General features: G+C 43.8%; 1 pseudogene; it reads right to left on the minus strand.

Moving 5' to 3' along the window:
• Positions 1–16,060: 16,060 nt before the first annotated feature.
• On the minus strand, positions 16,061–16,213 carry LOC138481835 (U2 spliceosomal RNA; annotated as a pseudogene).
• Between the last annotated feature and the right edge of the window lie 6,543 nt (positions 16,214–22,756).

Below are 22,756 nucleotides of genomic sequence, written 5' to 3' on the forward strand. Positions count from 1 at the left end.
TTGAAGTAAAAAGTAGCTTTAAGCTAATAATTAAACAGCATACCTGCAGATGACTGCGATCGGTCCTTCATGCTTTAGTGAACTAACTCCTCTATGGAAGCGGACGTCGGTGATTACCAGTCTGATGTTAACAATCTCACACGACTAGAGAGTTTTGTCCCTGTTTTAAATATCAAAGAATGGGTGTCACTATTCGGTTTCGAGTCAAGAATGGATCAATTGACATTCCAACTAAAGGTGGTTCAATTCCGATTCTAAAATAAGCATGTTCCTGTTGTCCACGTCTGATCCCCTCTACGCTCTTGCTTTTATCTCGCCGATCTGCACTCTCAAGTCGCCTCACAAATAATTATTTCCTAAGCCGTGATCTCCCGGCGTTTGGTCCCCGCCTGACTCATAGACATCAACTCGTCTACGGTTCCCCACCGATTAAACGTATTTCTTGTCTGTTACTTTTTTATATACTCAGGAGCAAACGCCGGTTCGTTCCCTTCGTGTTTGTCTTAAGAGAAAAGGAAAACTAGACCCTTTCTCAAGATCTTTGCAAGGCGCCATCTTGGTAGAAAAAATGGCGATCGTTCTGTCGGAAACGATTAGAATCATCTACGTGATTTACTCGCAGCCATCTTTAGTTGCAGAAAACTCTATGAGTTTATAGAGGATCCATATTATAACAATGTCCTCCTGATGCTTAACGTTAATATCCTCACGTCAATTACAATTATTATATATGGTGTTATAAAAGGTGTTCGTGCAAACGCTAACAGACTCAACGTATTAAAGAATGTAATCTGCATCATACGAATAAATGATTCTTGTTACGTATCCTGATTAGTTTCAACGACAAAACAATTGTCTAGTGCACTATCTTTGATAATCACATCTTATATGTAGTAAAACACATCATTATTTTCAATCACTGTCATCTAAAAATAACACCATTGACATTCCAACCATAAGCTGATTAAATATGCCTATATCATGTTCATGATGTATTGTGTCAATTGGTCAACTTGATCAAGGGGCTTTTTATAATAATCAGTAGTCTAAATGACTACAAAAGCTGTACAATCCTATACATTTCCACTGTTCACTACATACTCAGTCAATAAGAGTTGTCCATGTGAGAAAACATAACACACAATATTTCACATTCTGAAAAACAGATTACCAAAACAGATTATAAAAGCAAATGAAAAAAAAACAACTTATAAAAAACAATTTATAGAAAACAATATAGATCCCATTCCAGATTCATACCCCTAGGGTACATTGAGTCAAGGAGTTCGATCCAATATGTCTCTCTCTGTTGCAATAGTTTTTGTAAGTTCCCTCCCCACCTGGGCAATACCACATGTTCAAGGATAACAAATTGCATATGGGCCACAGTGTGTTTATGATCTTTAAAATGTTGTGCTACTGGTGATTAATTTGAGCCTGTTCCATTTGACTTGTGTTCAGCCCATCTCATTTTTGCTTTTCTGCCCGTAAGGCCTACATAATATAGTCCACATGGCCATTTTATGCCGTATATGACACTCTTGGTGTCACATGTTGATGTATGTCATAGCAAGATCTTATTTCCCTTATGTGGGTGGTGTACGTAACTGCCTTTAATGATGTTATGGCAACAATTACAGTTGTTGCAGGGTAAAGTACCTTTGAACAATGTCGTCTTCACCTTTTGCTACCCAAAATCTGATTTGGTTAGATGGTCCTTTATGGACTTGCTTTTACTGTATGCGAACAACGGTGTTGTTGGAAAAAGTTGTTGTAGTTTTGGATCTAATGATAAGGTTTCCCAATTCTTCTTAATAATTTTCTTGATCTGATGGCTCTGTTGTGAATATGTGGTTACAAATACCAATTTCTCCTCCTCACTTTTACTCTTTGTCTGCAGCATATCAGATCTTGGTATCTCCTTTACCTTTGTTAGGTCTTGTTGTACTTGAATCGGATCATATCCCCTCAGAAGGAATTTGTTTCTTAACTCTTTCGCCTTCCTGTCAAACTCATCCTCTTCGGATACTATCCTCCTGTATCTCATTAGCTGACTCAATGGTATGCTCTCTATTGTTCTCTTTGGATGGAAACTCGATGCCAGGAGTAAACTGTTTCTATCAGTTTGTTTAGTGTAAATGGTGGTGCCAACTTATTTTCTTCAAGGTACACTAAAACGTCCAGAAGTTCTAGGGATGTAGTGCTGGTTTTATACGTAAATTGTATCCTAGGTGTCAAGTTATTCATATATTCGAAAAAGTTTCTTAATTACAACTACGTTCCCGACCAGATTCCAAATAGGTCATCAATATATCTGACATAGAATTTCAAGTTCTTTTCCATGTAGGATTGTTCAGTGCCTTTGTCTCTTCCAGATATCTCATGTACACATTGGCATAACTTGGGGCCATAGCCGCACCCATTGAGGTGCCCACTCCATTGCTTCAATTCCTGATTGATGTGTGATGTTGGTGTACAAGCTGGTCACATCCATTGAAAAGAGTATGTCTGTATGTGGTATAAAGTCAACTGTTTGAAGTTTGTTTAGAAAATGATTCATATCCTTAACATATGAAATTGCTTTTTGGGCCAATGGTTGAATAATTTTATCCAAATATTGTGCCAAAGGTTCCAATAAACTGTTGGTAGCTGCTATTATAGGACGTCCCGGAGGATTTTGTAAATTCTTGTGTATTTTAGGAAGCACGTATATCACCGGCAAGATTGGATGTGAATTGGTCAAGAAAGCTTTGGTCTTGTAGGAGATACATTCTTAGATTCCACATCATCAAGGACTTTCTTTATGATAGCCCGCACTTGTTCAGTAGGGTCATTTGGACTTCCAAGTAGGTATCTCCATCATTCAATTGTCTAACTACTTCCTCCTTATATTTACATGTGTCAAGAATCACTAAGGCACCGCCTTTATCAGCCGGCTTGATTTGAATTATATCAGAATGTTGCCAAAGTCTATCCAATACTTGTTTCTCTCTTGTGGTCAAATTAGATATTCAGACTCTTTCTTGTTTTCCGTTATATCAATCGAATCAAAGAACACTTTTAAAAGAACACTTTTAAAAGTGTTCTTTGGGGGTAGAGAAGAGGCACGAAGCGAATTGGCAATGCCACCATGCTTTTTCTTCCCTCCTCTGTCTTGAAAATGCACTTTGATTTACGCCTGCATGAGATTTGCATGTAGGCATACAAGTAATGGATTCCTATGGAATTCTTCTTCCATTTAGCACCTGATCAAAGCAGACGGATTTCATAGGACTTCATTGTGAATGCGGTCTGTAAAGCATAATCGGCAGGTGATATTTACATTTTCAGCAAAATGGAATTTAAAAGCAAGGCATAAAAACGCTGTAATTGTTTTTACACTTTGCCTTTGCATTATGTTTCTGTTGTTACACTTTGCATTGGCATTAGGTTTCTGTTTTTACACTTTGCCTTGGCATTAGGTTTTGGATAGGAAGAAAATTGCATGCAAGGGACCGTAAATCCAAAGGCTAACGTTGTTGGCCCCTGCATGCAATTAGTCATTTTTGTAAAATGAGTCCCAATGACTGTTGTATGTTGAATCTCTTGTTCAATTATTTGCCAATTCTGATTATTCGTACCAATATGTATCTATACTTTTTAAATGGTGTAGTTATCAATTCAACTCAAAATTAACAAATGTTTAAAGTATATATATCCTGTTTGACTCATTTCACATGAGACGCCTCTGTATCACAAAGGTGTATCTGGTACAGGGGCTGTTTTCTCTTCACTGGCATTGCTTATGCAAACATTACTGTGATGCATTATATGTGCAAGTATGCTCTGTTACTACACTTTAGTTTGATTCTGTAACGCTCAAGGGTCAACAAAATCCATATATTGCCAAAATGCTGCCTTCTGGATGCTTACTAGCGCTTAGGGAAACTGCAGCAAGCAGCAAAGGCAAACACGCATTGGCAACGCCAACAGTTTGGGCTTTTTTGAAGGCATGGGAAAGGCACAGAGCTGTAGTGGTATTAACTGGCCCTTGATGGTAGCAGGTGAGAAAATGGTGTGAGTACCTGGGCATCTAATAGCAGTGCCTGGAAAATGCCTAATACTTACAGGCAAGCCAAAACTGACAAAGTTGTGTTTAACAAGACGTCAGTGTGGGGCAGGCATAGTGCTAATAAATCGAGTGACTGAAGGCAGACCTGGTTAACGCATTTTTTATAACACTTGTAGCTGTTTACAGACCCAATTAAGTCATTAACTCTCAGGAGACTGCTTTAAAAAAAAACATTGTCAAGCACTTCGAGTGCAAAGTTTGATGGTAAGGCTTGAGTAAAGCAAGCTGAACTAGTTCCCATGAGGCGATGTTTTGGGCAGGGAGGGGCAGGAACTGGGTGGGAATGAGCATGGGCTGGGTGGGCAAATAACCAAAAAAAGCCTACACGCATTGTGTCCCTCCTCATAAGCCATTTCTCCCTAGTTGTAGTCTAATGCAATCGTTTCGCCTTATAGGTGGCATAAGTGCCACCTAATACCAAACTAAAAAGTGCTGGTCAAACAGCAACACTAAAGAGAAGCAGCATCAGTGCAACACGGGGAGGGTGTTTGGAGCCAGGGGCGCTAGAGCATGTCTGATGGCCTCCACACCATCATCTATAGTGCGTGGTGTACTTGAGTGGCTTTTAGGACAGTGTAGTGAGGGTGGGATTTGATGTGCAAATTCCCTACTAACACGGAGCCCTTTGGGTGCTGCACATGCAGCCCTCTTTACCCTGCCGGTTCCCTTTTGGGGTTGCATTGGTCTTGAGAGGACGGTCGAGGTTGTTATAGACAAGGCACGACTGTTTACTGCATAGAAATCACCATGGTAAAGCGCGCATTAATTTCCAATAAGATCGAAAACATGGCTACGGAAAGTAGCTGGTGAATTCACAGAGCTTTGTTTAGTCCAGATAAATAAATCACGTACGATGACTTGTAGTTGGCATTTTGGGAACGTTAATGGTCTAATTTGAAAGCCATTACATTGGAATCTCCCAACTAAGGGTTAATGAATGCTTGGCAACCCAGGCAGGGAAGTGCAGACACCCTGTGCTGGAATCCGTTCAGCTGATGTGTAATGCGTTTCTAAACTCGCATCCTTCTTCCCAAGACAAGATCTTTCATGTTTCTCGCATTCAGGCCCGGGACAGGCTGCCACAGGCTTCAGGGTGGATCCCCGCCTCTCTGAGGCCGCTCCGGGCAGCTTTGCATACCTTTGAGGCACACCTCACCGCATGTCAGCCAAACTCACTTAAACACCAGACGCTGGAATCGGTTCTCATCTCCGTTCAGCTGTAACACTTACACTAACATGCACCCCCCACCCTCCTTTAACTCTGTCTCACACCTTCAAACTGGACGGCAGGAATCCGGGGGGGGGGAGGGGTTTCCAAGGGTCTTGTAAAATTCCAATGTCTCCAGATTTTCACGAACTGCAATAAAAGAGAGCTGAAAAAGGAATGACCGCCCCCTCACATGAACTGACAGGCGCAAGATGGATGAGAGCACCACTGGTGATGGCAAGTAAAACAAAAGCAAGCTTGCCGAAAGAGGCAGTCTGCAGATGCAATGAGAAATGGCCACCCACTGCATCAGATAGGGCCCTGGTCGATAAAATGTGTGCCAGGGGCCCTAATGTGCATAGGTGACATTATAGAAAATTACGTCACATGAGTCTTTAATACTCGAGGGGATCATAGGCAGTTAGTTACATTTAAAGAAGTTGAGAAAGGAAAGCCAACTGACACATTTTGTGATTTCCAGTATAAGAATGGCCACTGTTTGATTTACATATTTGTCAATATCATGTGTGAGCAGGGGTGGGCTGGCTTCTATGGAACACTGGAGATTTCCTAGTGGGCCCCTGCGCCCTGAGCCTCTTTTGTGTGGTAACCTATTTTATTTCCACATTTCTGCATAGGAAAATGGTTGGGATTGCTGAAAAATGGGGCAACTTTGAACATTATTTTCAGTGCCTCCTTTGGTTCCCCATCCACCCCTGTGAGTGGGGCCTTTTTAAGTAGCAGATAGTCTGAGGTTACTCAGATGTGGGGACCTCTAATTTTGACAGATAGGCCTCAGAGAGATAGAACAAGTTGCTCAGGAGCACACACTTCGGTTGAGTGATAAAGCCGGGATTTGAGACCAGTCTGCACAAAATATGACTGTGTTTTGCTAACTGAAGTTAAGTGTTGCTTTTGCAGCAGTTTCACGATTGCTTTTATTTTTATGATGCATATAGTTAGTCATTTTGTCCAAATCAGCAGCATGATTTTAGCTCACAATCTAAGGGTTGGTCATTATTTTTCCTTTCAAGAGAAATTAATTTCTAAGCAATGCTTATTATTTTTTTCAAAACTTGAGGTGAGTTGCTTACCTATATCTCCTGCTTTGGCCACAGGTTCCAAGGACAACAGGGCAAGGATTGGGACTGTGTCAGACAGGGCAATGGGCCTGCACTGCAGGATTGCTTTATAATGTGATTGAAATAGAGCCTATATCCCTTAGGTCTTGAGGCAGTGAGAGTGAGCAATGTCACTGGATTTCAAGTGTGAACATAGGGCTAGAACCAGGGAAAACAATCTCTCCAGTCTCCAGGACAGCAACTTCCACTTGTCCCACATGCTCGGCAAATCATCATGGTTCACTTGCCCACTACCCCTCCTCTGCCCCATCCCATATTTGCTTTCAACAATACTGTTTTAAAAAGATAACTTGAAAAGCAAACATCATAATAAAGTGTTGTGGCAAACCAGAAGGAGTCTGAAGCAAGTTGGACTTTTCCATATTCTTTTATTTAACCAATATAATAAAATGGCTATCTTGCCCTATGACTATGAGGTTTTCTCTACCTAACCAAACTAACTAATGGTGCTCGTCAGTCGTCAGAAGTACAAAACCAAAACGTCCTCTGTCCAACAAGCTAACCCTATCTGGCCCTACTTCTTGGAACTAATAAATAAATAAGGCAGCTTCCCTTTAGACGGCTCGCTCAACTTTATCCCAGGGCTTCCAAGATACAACAGTTCTCTTAAGTATTATGAGGTCTGTATTTCTTATTTATCATGGTTCTGTAACCCTAACTGATGGGTCTTTGTAGTTCTTGGTATATGTTTAAACGTTTGAGCTCTTGAGAGTCTCCAGTCTCACACCTGTACTCTTTCAGATGGTGGCGCTTTCCTTTCTTAGCAACTTGAACCTTTTTAGTTCAGGGGTTGTCTCTTCCTCTCTGGTAGGGCATCTTATACCCTTCTCCTTTGTTTGATAAGTCACCTCCTGGGGTATTTCCTCTGGCTTCAAATGTCATTGACTTTTGTCACAGCTGTTTGGGCTTAACTCAGTATATTTATCAAAGTCTTTCATCCAAGAATGCCAGTAATCATCATAAGTTATGTTATTTAACTCTCTTGCTTTCTTCCAATACATGGCTTCTCATTCTCTTAGGCTTTAAGGCTCAATATTGCTATCCCTTGGATAATTTTCATGTGGTCCCCGTAGCTGTCAACGTTCGCACGTCTTGTTACGCCGAAAGTGCTCCATCACGCCGTAGCTCAGAACACGTTCACCGGTCTAGTTGTTTTTCCAATATGGCGATGCGTATTCTATTTATTCAACGCACAACACTCCCGCCGTTCTTTGCAAACCTGCTTGTACCTTTCGGCAAGATGCTTCTTTCTTCTCCTGTATCCCTCTATTTCACCTTCCCTGCTTTGTGCCTTCCTTTGCCTTGCCTGTGCATCCCCCCCTGCCTTCTGGGTGGCCCGTTCTGTTGGCCCTTCTGCACTTTTCACTCCGTGCAGCCTGCCTCGCAGATTTTCCCTTTTCACCTGTCTTTTCGCTGCCCCTCTTGACGAACCTTAGCTACTCCTGTGTTCCTTTTTCTTACCGACATTTTGACTGGATTAAATAACCCCCGCTGCTGGCACCCCTTTCTGAGCTTTAGGGGTTTTGCTCTGTATCTGCAACACCATCTACTCGTCTGGAATATTGCTGGACCTTTCAAGCCTGGAACATACATCAAAGGTTTTCTTTTTGCCATTTTGGCTTTTTCCCTTATTCCTGTTTGACACTGATGGGGACATTTTGCCTTGTCTGATATTTGGCAGGCACAGTGGCATCTTTCCATGACAGGCCCTTTCTCTTCAAGGAAAGGAGATCAACAAGAAACAAGGGTACCACACCTCCACCAGAGGAACCACTGGAGCCAACGTCCAGCGAAGTTTCAGGTGAGGAGGAACTCACTAGTGATAGTTTGCAATGCCTCCAACTCCTGACAAAAACGGCTACAGAGGAACAAGTTCAGGAACTTTTTTCTGCGGTCCAAGGCCTATCATTAGAGATGCAAAGTCTGAAGGCAGAGAATGCCATACTCAAACAGATAGTATTGACCAGAGCAGAAAGGTCAGCAGACCTTCCCCCCATGGGATTAGCTTCTGGTAAATACGAAGGATCACATTGCCTTCTCTAGGAATTCATTGATGCACGTGTGGTGCATTTTACCTTCCACCCTACAACATATGATACAGACCAGGCAAAGGTTGGATTTATGACCACATCTATGGTGGGTAACGCATTGGCCTGGGCTAGTCACAGTGGCTAATCCCCTTTTACAGAACTTTCAGGCCTTTATTACTATTTTGAGGCAGAATTTTGAGAGATCAGAGGTGACCTATACAGTTTGCGAACCACTTCTGGACATAAGGCAGGGGTCCTCTGACTTCATGACCTACATTAGCAACTTCAAGCGGTCGGCCATTGAGGAAGGATGGCCTGAGGGGGCACAATACTGCGTCTTCAGAAGAAGACTCCATGAGGACCTTAAAGACAAACTGGCTCTCACACTGCTCGTCCAGCCACTTTGTCAGATCTGATTTCACTAGTCTTGCAGACTGAATACCGCCTGATGGAAAGAAGAGCAGAACACAGACGATATCAGAACAAGCCTCTGGACACTTTGTAAAGATGAGAGAGGGGTCTGTACTTATGCTCTCTATATGGCAGAGGAGAGGCACAGAGGACCCCAACCAAGATTCTCTATTATTGGTAAACATGGTCTAGCAATCAAGGCCTAGCTTCTCAGAAGGTGATGCAGGCTGGTTCTTAAGTACAGTGTAGCCCCCACACACCCACAAAGCAATGTCCGCACACTGTATTAGTTAAAACACAGTCCTTATATAATTAATGTTCAATATTCAAGGTTATGTACAATATACTGATAACTCACCTTGTACTCGGTTATCTATAATGGCAAATAAACAGTTCTACGTGGTACCACAATTACTATTCAATCTCTTTAAAGTGCATTAACTGTACGGTTCAATGACACACAAATCAGTTCGTAGAGGAGACCAACAATAAATATAAACGGAAAGCAGTTGGTTAGAACAAGTGGCAGAATACTGGCCCCTACCGCTAGACACAGCTCTGTGTGGAGATCTCCCCACCTGGGAAAACTGTAGAATAAAGATATATCACAAGCCCAATCCTTATATTGTTCACCAGAGTCTTTACAATAGTTTAACAATCCCAAAGTACCTGGTGTTGTAGCGTTCCTCGTTGGGGAATCGGCGGCCCTTCTTGAGTGCCCTCCCTTTAAGGCAGGAGTCGTGGGTCATCGAACATCTGGCGAAGAACAGGGTGAACTACAGCGGTGAAGTGGCAGCTTCTTTCCTAGCGGTGTTCATCGACAGGGAATCGTCAACGTCCTGCAAGGAAGAGGCGTGCGGGGCACCTCATTGTCGATAGTTCTGGACCGCAAAGAGTTTGTAGAAAAGGCTCAGCAAGGGCATCGAGTCGTCGGCATGTCTGTGGTCTTTGGGTGGCAGGAAACCCACCGATGGATACTCCTCAGCGCGTCGACGGCCTGGCCTTCTACGGCGGCATAAGGCGGGTGGTAGTGCGGAGGAGCGTGTACGTGAATCGAAAGTTCTTAGGCAACGGGAGCAGGGCGGCTCCGGTCGGCGAAGGCGGTCATCGACGGTAACAGACAACAGTCCGGGCCCTTCTCTTTGGGATTCCACAGCAGTCCCCATCTCCGGTCGGCATCCTTTCATAGGTCTCAAGATCAGCTGGTGCACGATGGTCCCTTGTAGTTTGGGAAGAGGGCACCTTACCAGGTCCTCTCTGGGCCAGTCCTTGGAGACACAGCAGCTTTCAGATTGATGAAGAAGAGCCACAGCAAGTCTTCTCGTCCAGCAGGGCTTCAAGGTCAAGCTTCAGTTTTACTCCAGTTACTTGTCGAAGTGGACTTCAGCTTCTGAACACGATTCCTAGCAGTGAGAGGTCACCAGATATAATGTTGATCTCCCATTCATTCTGCTGGGTCACATTCAAGCAGCCAATCACTTTGAAGGGCATTCAGCGGTCAGTCAGCCAATCAGGCACACAGTGCATTCAGGCCATTCTTCTCAATCCAGACACTCACAACACAGAATGTGGATTTGGACAAGTACCACGCCATTCAACACTAAACACTGCATTCATTCCAGTTTCGGGGTGTCTCAGTCATTGTGTCAAACACCAGATACCAGACATCCACCAGAAGAAGTGTAGATTTGTCACACACTCCATTCACCCAGGTCCCACCCACAGATACAGTTCTTGGGAAGGCTCCAGCCAGTCTGTTTGGAACTTCCCCATACTACCATATATGGAACTTCCACCCAACAACCAGTCAAGGGAGTCAGTGCTTCCCGGGACTTCAGGAAGATCAAGGTAACAGGCGATGGAGGGCAAGAGGCCATGGGGGCCATCTGGTCTCCATCAGGAATCTACCGATTCCAATGACAGGGCCTGGGCATCCAAAAATGGAGGACGCTCAGAGCACCAGTCAATTCAGCACAGAGCTGCCACCAGCCCGTACCCTGCTCTGTGGGCCACACACAGGTGCCCAAAAACATACACTAGGGGCGCAGGGTTGTACCCCCACCCATGGGTGCCATAAGGGTATCCCATGGGTCTGTACACCAAACCTAAAAAGAGATCTGCACCGCCAGGAGTCCCACATGAACTCCTGTGTGGAAAACACGACAGAACACATGATAAAAAGCAGTAAAGGACAAGGGTACAGAGGCCCTGTCCCTCTGATGCATTTCCAGCATCACACCCTTCCTCTTCCTCTCCTCCGGTGCCCTCATCAGGCGAGATGTCCAAACAAGAACTGATGCAGATAGGTGCTGCTCAAGGTCCCTTAACAGCATCACAGAGACGGTGCCGACGGTGCCGACGAGAGCTCGGATTATGTATGTATTGTGGAGCTAACAATCACTTGCTACGAGATTGTCCTGAAGTGCCCCCACTCTTGTTCTTCCACGCCTGAGTCGCGCTTACTGGTTGTTCGCTTACTTTTACGCTTGCTGGACAAGAACATTGATGCTTTGGCCCTGATACACAGAAGGCCAGCCGGATATTTTATGGACATGGTTTGGGCTGAAAAGAAGGGCATACCCCAACAAGAATGAGCAGAAAATCAAGCTGTTGAAGGAGTTGATGGCACACCTATGTTCAGGCCCTATCACTCATACATATACGGCTTTGGTTTTCTCCATATTCAACCATAAAGAGACTCTTCAATTTGACATCACAAGAGCAGCCCATTTTCTCATAATCCTGGGGATCCTGTGGATGAGTAAACACAGCCCACTCATTGACTTGAACAAGAACTCTCTTAATTTTTGTTCTGAATACTGTGTTTTGCATTGCCTGTCCCCATCACAAGAGGAAACGTCGGTGGCGGAGTGTTCTGTGTCTTGGTCTCCGATTACCAAGGTCAATTGCATATCACAATCATATCAGAAATATAGTGATGTTTTTCTGGATAAGATCCCTAAAGAATTGACTCTCCACTGCCCAGACAACTGCACATTTGATCTTGCATCAAATGCCTTTGTGCCCTTTGAGCGCATGTTCTCATTAACACTACCGGAAAAAAGGAACTTAAGGAATACTTGGAAGCCAATCTGCAGGATAGCCTCATCCGCCCTTCCAAATCCCTAGCCGGGACATTGCTATTTTTCATTCATAAAAAGGACTTCAAGGAACTCAGACCATGCATTGATTATGGAGGCCTTAAGCATGTTACTATTCGGGACAGATTCCAATGCCTCTGATATGGGATTTTCTGGAAGCAGTCCAAAGAGCAGTCATCTGCTCCAAACTGGACCTTCAAGGCACACACCATCTTTTACGGGTTTGTTCAGGCGATGAATGGAAGACTGCTTCAAGGACTCCATATGGCCATTCCGAGGAGAAGGTTATGCCATTTGGCCTGGTTAACGCCCCTGCCATCTTCCAGCGGTTCATGGACTGGTTATGTTCAGACCTATTGTTTCATTTGGTCATCATTTATTTAGACGACATCCTGGTGTTCACTCGATTTGAGGACTTACATCAAAGAAAGTTGTCAGAGGTCTTAAACCGATTAGAGGAAAATCAACTTCTTGTCAAGCCAGAAAAATGCCTCTTTGAGGTCACATCTGTTCCTTATTTGTGTTTCATCCTCTCAGAGAAATGGATAGAAATGGACACTGGGAAAGTCTCTGCTGTGCTTGAATGGCCTTCACCTACTTCAGTCAAGGAAGTCCAACTCTTCCTAGGTCTTCCAACTTTTACTGAATGTTCATCCCAGAATGTTCTTTGTCTGTCCTTTTCATATCAGCCTTACTAAAAAAAGGGTGTTTTGTTCTCTTGGGGGTTGGCTGCAGAGAAAGTCTTTCGCCACCTCGAGGAGTTATTTTGTTCAGCACCCATCTTTGAACAACCTGATCAAGACCAGCCATTCATCGTAGAGACAGACGCATCGGCAGGGGCCTTGGAGCCGTATTGAAACAGGTGATTAACAGTCAAGAACATCCCATTGTTTACCTTTCTAAGACCTTCAACTCGAGTGAATTGAATTACTGGGTTGTAGAGAAAGAATGAATGGCTATGAAACAGGCATGTATAGATTGGCGACATCTAGAACAGGGTGCCATATACCACTTTGAGATCAGAATGGACCACAGGAATCTTCATGTTCTTCAGCAGCTGGAATGCATGAATGCCCGATAAGCACACTGGGCATATTTCTTCAGCCAGTTCGACTTCACCATAACATATTTACTTGGGGTACAGAAAACACACTGGCCAATGGATTGTCTCGAAGATACTCTGGACAGTCCTCCTCTGTCCCCAGGACAGAACCCCTATTCTCCAGGAACACATTTGTTTGTGTGGTATCTACATTCCTCCAGGAGGTCCGGAAATCTGTATCTAGTCTAGATGCTACTCAGACAATCCACCCTTACACTAAGAAGAAAGGTCTCCTGTTTTATAATCATTTTCTGTTTCTTCCGAAAAGGACACTGCAACAAAGAGCCATGTCATGGTGTCATGAAAACATAGCAGCTGAACACAGAGGTTATGAGGCCACATTGCAACTCATTCATAGATCATTTTGGTGGTCTACCATGTGTAAAGAGATCAAGTGTTTTGTTCAAACATGTCCAATCTGTTTGCAATGCAAGGACAGAACAGGAAAACCCATCACTCTTCTGGAATAAAGCCTGACTTCTACCAGACCTTGGGCTCATATTTCCATAGAATTTGTGGTGGATCTTCCTCAGTCCATGCGCTGTACTGCCATTATGGTAACGGTGGACTCTTTCAGCAAACTGGCTCACTTCATCCCTTTTCCTGGCTTACCCATTTCTTCTGAAAAAGCCAAAGTGTTTTTTAAGGAGATTTCCCTTCTACACAGCATCCCTGAGACAGTTACATCAGACCGTGGGTCGGCAATTTACCTCTGCCTTTTGGAGAACTCTCTGAAAACAATTTGGTATTGAGCATGCCCTTTCCTCATTGTACCACCCCAATCTAACGGTCAGACAGAAAGACTTAATGATACCATGGAGCAATGCCTCCACTGTTAATTGAATCCCAGACAAAACAATTCTGTAAACGTATTGCTTACCGCTGAATTTGCATATAATAACGCTGTCCACTCTGCTATTGGCATGAGTCCTTTCTATTGAACCTATGGTTTACACCCTCACTCGCCCTTCCCGCTACAGTCATACCCACCATTGGTTCAGTGTTGAAGGACATCGCTGAAGCACACAAGCATGCCAGTATCAGCTAAACAGAAAAAGGCAGACCTACAAAGATGCCACAGACAAAACTCCAATGTCTCACCCCAGAATGGAAGGTTGGTTCCAAAGTATGGTTGCGCACTAAATTCCTACCCAGATGGGTCCACCAAGATGTATTGGACCTTTTCAAATCATCACTAAAATAAATCCAGTAGCATTCCGCTTGAAACAACCTCCTTCTTTAAATAGACTAGACCCAGTATTTCATTCCCCCTTATTATGTGAATATACACCAGATTTGTATATTTGCAGGAAGAAATGGACTCCCAAAGCATTGTCTAATGGTCCAGAGGAATACAAAGAGTCTCACATTTGGGATTACACTATCATAAAGGAGGTCAGCAATACCTGGTGAAATGGAAAGGATATCCCAAATAAGAAAACTCCTGGGAACCTGAGTCTCATGTCAAAGCTCTCCTCTTGATCCAATGTTTTTTTTTTCTGCATGCATCCCGATAAACCTGGTACCACTTGGTACAGGAGGGGGCATACTTTCAATGTTCGCCCATTCTGGAAGCTTTGGCATAGGTGGCGTCTGTTATCCTGAAAGGGTTTCCATCAAACCCTACCTCAGAACGTGTTCACTGGTCTAGTTGTTTTTCCAATATGGTGACGCGCATTCTATTTCTTCAATGCACAACACTCCCACTGTGTGTTGCAACCCTGCCTTGTACCTTTCGGGTAAGATCAGTTTTCTCGTCCTGTATCCCTCTATTTGACCTTGCCTTCTTTGTGCCTTCCTTTGCCTCGCCTGTGCTTCTCTCCCCTGCCCTCTCAGCGGCCCGTTCTGTCGGCCCTTCTGCACTTTCCAGTCCTTGCAGCCTGTCTCATAGATTTTCTCCTGTCTTTTCGCTGCCCCTCTTGGAGAACCTTAGCTACTCCTGTGTTCCTTTTCCTTACCAACATTTTTACTGGACTAAATAACCCCCTCTGCTGGCACCCCTGGCTTGAGAGCCTTATGGGTTTTGCTCTGTATCTGGAACACCATCTACTCATATGGAATATTGCTGGACCGCTCAAGCCTGGAACATACATCAAAGTTTTTTTTGTGCCATTTTATCTTTTTCCCTTATTCCAGTTTGGCACGGGTGGGGGCCTCTTGCCTTGGTTGATATTTGGCTGACATAGTGGCTTCTTTCCGTGACAGGTCCTTTCTCTTCAAGGAAAGGAGATCAACAAGAAAGAAGGGTACCACATCTCTGCCGGAGGAACCACTTCAGCCAACATCCAGCGAAGATTCAGGTGAGGAGGAACTCACTAGTGAAAGTAGCCTCCCTCTTATTATAATCAGCCGGGTACCTTCAGTCAGCCTGGGTTGATTATGTGGGCTCGACAATGGGACATATCTGCTTTGTCTGCTTTTTGCCACTGGTTTCTCGTCTCTCTCACAGGCTCTTCCTGCATTTTACGTTAACTTGCGGTGGTTGGCACACTTTTGCCGATGGGAGGATTTGGCCTTCCAGCTGCAATGGGTATCGGTGTTGTTAAGTAGGTTCCTGACGCACCAAAATCCTCTCTTGGCCACGACACCCTTTGGGATGGTATCCTGGACCCTGTCAACAAAGAAGTTGCTCTACTGTATGTTATGCCGGGTCTACAGTGTCTCTCTTTGGTGTTCTCCTTTGATCAGGTTGTCGCGGCTATGTGGCTCAATCCTGCTTCGCGTCTCCTATGTGTGCATACGTCAGAGGGTTTCTCTTGTGTATGATTGCCTCTCTGCATCCACGTTCGCTTGCCCTTTTTACATGTTGTGTTTTGTTCCAAGCAATATGTGTTTTTCCACAGATGTGCTCTGTCCAGCATTACCTGAATCCAATAGAGGGGAAACCATGTTATTGATATTTAAATGTAATCCCATATATGCACACACTTTTGTTTTTTTTTTTTTTTTGTTTTTTTTTTGTTTTTTTTTTGACAGAGCAAGCTCCCATTCCATCTCCCGGTTCCAAAAATCAATTTAATATATGGTCCCCAGATAGAGGACGTATCAGATATTAAACTGATAAGAACAGATACTACACTTGATCTTAGCCAAAAGGCCGAGAAGCGATTGCACACACTTTTGTTTGTGTAGGGAGATCATCATGGAAATTGGAGTTCTTGTCCCCTAGAGGGGAGCAACTCCCAGTAAGGTCCCACATGTCCAGATCCTTAGGGAGGTTGCTGCTGAGCGGGCTCACCTCCCCAACCTAGCGGAGAAGGTGGCTCCCCCCCTGCGGAGAAGGGACAAACACCCTAGATGTGTCAATGTACTATTGCAAATATTTAAATCTGCATAGAAATATGTTAAACAAAAAGGTTACAATTGTAGCATTATTTTCCCTGATCTTGAATGGAAGACAAATAGCAGAATGCAATTCAGCAATAGTCTGAGGGTTTTGTGAACTTACTTTAATAGACTTATAGAGTTTCTTATGATTTTGCAAATTATGTTGAGCTATTGCCTTTCCATTTATGGAGAGCATCCCCCATCCCCTCGTTGTCCTCCCACTACCCCCTCTTATTAACCCATACTCCCATTAACTGTGCATATTCACCTGCCACAACCTCTACTTCCCGCAAACCCTCACAACACCCACCTCTCCCACAACCCTTGCAATCATTTTATTATTACACTCCTCCCTTTAAAAATCCCGCCCAAAACCCAGCAATTTCACCAAATGCAGTGAATCTGCTGCAATGAGGTGGGCGGGTCCTGATGTATACATCAGAAAAACATTTAAATTCCAACGTTGGCCTTTAATTCCACATTTATTATTTAGTTTTCTTTTGTGAGAAGTTTGAAAGGGAGAGAACTGGATTCGATTGTGTCTCCTCTGTGCATTCTCAAACACTGTGTCCTCCAGTGTTGGACACTACGGCATCACTTACTTTCAAAATAATTTCTGCCTTATCAGAGTATTGTCGACGAACCTCTTCTTGTGGAGATGGACTTCGCCTTGGATATTCACAATATAAAAAGAGAAATTGCCTCTAACTATTTGCTGATCAGCCCTCTTTTAGCTACCATTCAGCTAACATAGTGTCCACGATCCTTACCATCTATCCCTCCAGATCTGTAAGCATGGGACATTTGGGATGGGGGGGTCTACCGTCCCTTAGGAAAATTAGGTTCTTTTGTTGAGCTACTGGAACATCATCTTGCCAGACAGGCAGACCTCCCAGTTGCTTTCTAAAAATGTCAGCATATGTAAACTGGCCGGCATGTCATGTTTTGCCAGTGAGGACTGTGTTTAGATCACAGGGGGAGGCATATAGGAATGCGTGCCATGTTCAACAAACAATGCGATAAATGCAATAGCCAATCATACCACTGCAGTGCACTAGCACAGAGGACTGTGCAGTCGATTAGTGCATGAAAAGGCCTCAGCACAGCAATTCCTCTATGAAGACGGAAAATCCTGAAGTCGCTCCCCTTGTTGCAAAATAGCCTAACCTTGCAAGTGTGCAACTAAAGGTAGGGTGCCAGATACACTAGAGTCCCTGTTTGGCATATGCTTTAGGTAGAACTTTAGAACCTCTCAAAATTGTCCCTCACATCTCGATGGAAAGTAACCCTGATATGCCTGGCACAGCTCATGTCCATGCAAAACCTTGGATCATGGCTGGAGTGATAGCACAATCTCTGCCTAGAAAACAGCTAATGAAGGACTAACGACCATCTTGACCTAATCATTGTTTCAGCTAGCTCAGGAGCAGGAGTAGTTCAAGCAGGAAATTGCTAAAGGTCAGGGCAATGTTTGGTATAAGTTAATAGTACGCTTATGGCCTGGGTGAGACTTAATGATTTGGAAGAAAGGCAGAATCAAATGAAGATCCGAAAACAAACCATCAGGAGTGGATATCAGGAATGGCTGGCTCTCTCACTTTGTTGGATCAGAAGACTCAGGATCTTGAGGAATCAGACAGATGGGGAAAATTAAAGGTTATTGGGATTTCTGTGGGAGCTGGTGGAGACAATCCATTGGCATGCTTGGTAAAGGTTTTGCCCGAATCCCTCCCAGAGTGTAAAAGGCGGGACTTCGCTTGGGAGGTGCAAAGACCAGATATGCTTCCCTTGAGAGTACATTTAAAAATAGTGGTTGATAGACATATTGTAGTACTCTTTGGCAACGTTACTTTGAAAAAGATACCTCTGTACTCTCATGATTTTCCTCCCCTAGGAAAAGTCCCACTTATGCTGTATTCACCCTTTCAGATATCAGTCATTACTCCTTAACAGTCCGATTGGAACTGAAAAATATGTTTTGAACTATTTTCTGGGCTGGGGGAGAAGGGATTATCTACAAGACCCAGATAAATTAATAGATGTGTCCAATGAAAATTAGTATTTTGTATTTAGCCTGGAATAGGCACTGTCACTTTGGAAAAAGTGATCAGCTAAGACCAAAGAGTCATCAGGTAGTGCAACAATGACTGTGGTTCGATGGGGAAAGAAGACATAGCAATTAACACATGTTTTAGAGTCTTTTCTCCTTCTTCCTTTTTCTGGCATTATGAGAAGATGTGTATGTTTTGGCATACGTTTAGAGCTTTAGTAAGAAGCCTATGGCAGCAATATGTATTTGTTCTCTATTTAGTTTTGGCTGTTAGGAGGTACTTCAGCGCCACTTTTCAGACAAACCTATTTCACTGCACTGGAGTACAGTTAAGAGGGACACGGAATATGAGGAGGGACACACAGCTTGTGGGTGTTGTTTGCTTATTTACCCACCCACTGATTGCCCATGGACATGGCAATCCATTTGGACATTCCCACTCACATCCTGCCTCTCCCCGCACAAACCACATCCTCCTGGGATCTCTTTGTGTTAGCTGTTTCAGTTTTCAACATCAAACCTTATGCTCTAAGTGTCTACAGTTTTATTTCAAATCAGTCTACTGAGTGAATGGCTTCATTGGAGCTGTACATAAGCTGCTGGTGCCATATAAATACTTTAACGAAGTGTGGCTTCAGCCACTTCATTTATAAGCATTATGCATGTCCTTGTACTGAAGTATTGGCATTGCCTATGGTTTCCGCCTTTATATGGATATTAGATAGGCATTTGCAAGGAACTGCTAATATATTCCCAGGTACTTACCATTAATGGCCAGTTAGAGCCATTTTGACAATGCCTGGCAAATGCCTTTCCCATTCCTACACAAAAGCCAATGCTTGTTTCTTTTCCAGGGTCAGGGGCTGGTGGAGACCCATGGAAGGCTGAGATGGATGAATCTTTGCAATTGTATGAGAATGTCTCAGGCCTTAGGGCTGTGTGCGAAAAGGAGGGCCACCGGGCTGAGGGCTTGAGTAGGGTGTCACGTTAAAGGGGAAGGTTTGCAACAATACAAAACTAAAAAAAGGGTGGAGCAATTTGGGTCTTAAGTGAGACAAGCTTTCTTTTTCAATATGCATTAAAAGCTGATTAAGCTGGCAAAAGTAAATGGGGGTTCATTAGCATATTGAGTGGCAATATTTACTGCCTACATTCAAAGCGCAAAAGGGCACATGTTTTATGAACGTTGACTCAAAAAATGTATGTTCTGCTACGTCTTTCAGCGATGCACCATAGCCATCAGGACTTAGCGAAAATGCGATTACAGGGTACTAACGATGGATTTGGTGACGATTCGGTGCAGCATTTTAATGAGCCTGTTTTTACTCATTGGGTGAGGCTGCTTGCCATTCTTTCCCCTATTGCTCGAGGAAAGCCAATCAATGAGCCGGATTAAGAGAATACGAGAAGAACAAGATCAGATTCTGGTGAATTGAAATTGCCCAGACATTCGCTCACCAATTTGCTTTTTTATAAAGTTTGTCGGATATTCTACGGCATGGCTTAAAGGGGAACATATCTTTTCCAGTTTTAGGCAGCTTTCAGAAAATCAGGGGGTGGCTGCTGGAGGCAGGCGTAGGAAATTTAGGGAAGGGGGACAAAACTTGAGTGAAGTTAGAGTAGGTCGGTAGGAAGAAGGGTGGGGAAGGGTAGTGACTTGTAGTGAGTGACCGGCTTCTCAGGGAATCATTTTTGGGGTAGGCTTTGCGCATGCGGCACTGTGTGACACAATCAATCATTTGAAGGGGGAGAATAGACCAGTTCTATGTACTTTGATGGCATGAATTTAGGGAGAGGATATCTCTGTGAAAAAAAAGCAGCTTGGATGACAGTGAGAGACACATACACATGACTCTTGTTTTCCCGACGGGCAGCTCGTGCAACAGTCACATTTGCCTGATTTTGGTGGGAGGGCCAGCAGAGATTTGGGGAGCTGTGTTAGGCAGCAGTAACTTTAAGTACATTTCCGTCTCTTGGAGAGTGTAGACGTGACACTTGCCATCTTGTGACATACGGGGGGAGGTGCTTGAGGAGCTAGGAATTTATGCTGCCAGTATGTGGGAGAGTCAGGCTCACATTACTTCAATGGGAGGAGTAGCAGAAGCAGAGATTCAGGGAAACAAGTGACATACCAGTCAGTCTCCATCTGAGTGCACTCCACACAGGCTATCAGATGATAAGTCGCACAAAAAATGAGGTATTCCCACAATCTTATTTTAGGTCCGGAATCAACAGTAGCAATCAACAAAAGTGGTTAATGATAATTTTACCTTTGAACACCAACTGTAATCAAAAGACTACCAAAACTTGCTCAAAGTGTCTATTTATTTCTTTTCACATATATAAATATTCATACAACCTAAATCAATTCCACAGAGAGATCAACCCTATCTAACCCAACACAAAACGGAATTACCACAATATACATACACAGTCTCAACACATTAATCACATCTCCAACACTCTACCTTCATACACATAAAACCTAATAGATCAAATCTACAACCAGTGTAATGATAACAAAGAGATGATACTATGGGTTAGCACACAGCACCAATGCAGCTGAACTTGTGTGCCAATATTTTCTCTCACATGCACACTCTACGGTTTGTGGTCTCTACGTGATTTTCATAATATTAATACAGCATATTTCATTACACAATTCATTTACTACAACAGATTTTGTTGTTTTAAATAATTTTATTTATACTTTTTAAAGAACATGTTACAAAATCAAATAGTGACCAAAATCTAATACTTCCCAAAAATCTCCCTACAACCCTAATCTCTTTTAGCATCAACTAAATATATATTCAATTCACAAAAGAAATTCGAACAATCATATGTTTAATATAATAACAAGTATAGTAAATCATAAAAATCTATTAAAATTGAAAGATTTTGTTGTTTTAAACATGATCCATACAAAATTGCCAACTATAGTTTCGGCCACATGGGTCTATAATGATCATCACAACCCATCCTTCCTCAGGGCACGACACCTCCCAGGGTCAGGGGCATCATATTCATACAACCCACAGTATTCTCTCACAATCTCATCAGGGCTTGTTGGTTAGGCTGCAATGTAAATAAATGCAGTCAGCCAAGTAAGGCATGGCAGGCTGCAATGCAAACAAATGTAGTCAGCCAGGTACCCTTGTGGGACTAATGGTGTTCATGGTCTATAATTGTATCATTTTGCTCCGTGCTCCTGCTCAGGACACAGTCTGCGGGAGATGTGATGACCCCCCTCCCGCCACCGTCTATGCATCCTCTGGTGGACCATCCCAACGCTCTATGGATTTGTCCCCCGTATGACTGGTGCTCCTACCAATTTCCATGTAAACCGTGCATTCCACTACCCCACCAGGTGATGACTAGGGGTAAAGAACCCCAATGTAGACTCAAACATTCCCCTACCCATAACAGGGTCCAGTCTCTCCTTACCTGTATGCCCTCACCGGACCACACAGTCACTCAGTAGGCTAAACAAAGCCACATCTTGACCGTAGAACTTAAAGTCAGGTGGTGTTCTCTAAAAACAGAACCATACATCACGATTAGTATCCATCATCTATTGTAAGCAACCACCATCTCAATCAGGGAATCTCAAGGCCTGCCCCTCAGGACTTGGCGCTGTGTCAAACACACCCTCTCACTTCCGGCTCTGGATACAGCCGGGAGAAGTAAGTCCACTGTGTTCATCTAATCTGCCTTGCAGCAACTGCTGTCATGATCCGGTCAGCCGTAACGGGCCGTACGTTCGGCGGTAACCTGTATATGACATATGAACTTCCATAAGTCACGATCCTGTAAATCCATCTTTCATGCCCATACTCTCTGTCTTCCTACACTGACCCCATAGCCCCTCAGGAGAGAAGCTTACCATGTAAACACACAGCATCACATGCCCGGCGCTCTGCGTCAGCAAGATCTGACACTGTGGGCCTCATCACGACCCAGGCGGTAAGTTACCGCCTGGGCCGTGACTTTACCACCATGGCGTAAACTACGTTTACGCCATGGTGGTTGGCGGACTTACCGCCCCATTCCGACCTTGGCGGGGCGGTAAATCCCCAATCCCCATTTACCCTTCCCCATTCCCATTTTTGCCCCATAGGGCATAATGGGAGTGGGGAAGGCATTAATTACGCCACCGTAAATTACGGTGGCGTAATTAACTCCATGGTCCCTTAGCGCCATGGATTTTAACACCTGCTAAAAGCAGGTGTTAATAGCGCCATGGCGCTAAGGGACCTCGTAATTGGCGGTAAG

This window comes from Ambystoma mexicanum, chromosome 5p, assembly GCF_040938575.1.
Source record: "Ambystoma mexicanum isolate Mex_15411 chromosome 5p, UKY_AmexF1_1, whole genome shotgun sequence".
Lineage (NCBI taxonomy): Eukaryota > Metazoa > Chordata > Amphibia > Caudata > Ambystomatidae > Ambystoma > Ambystoma mexicanum.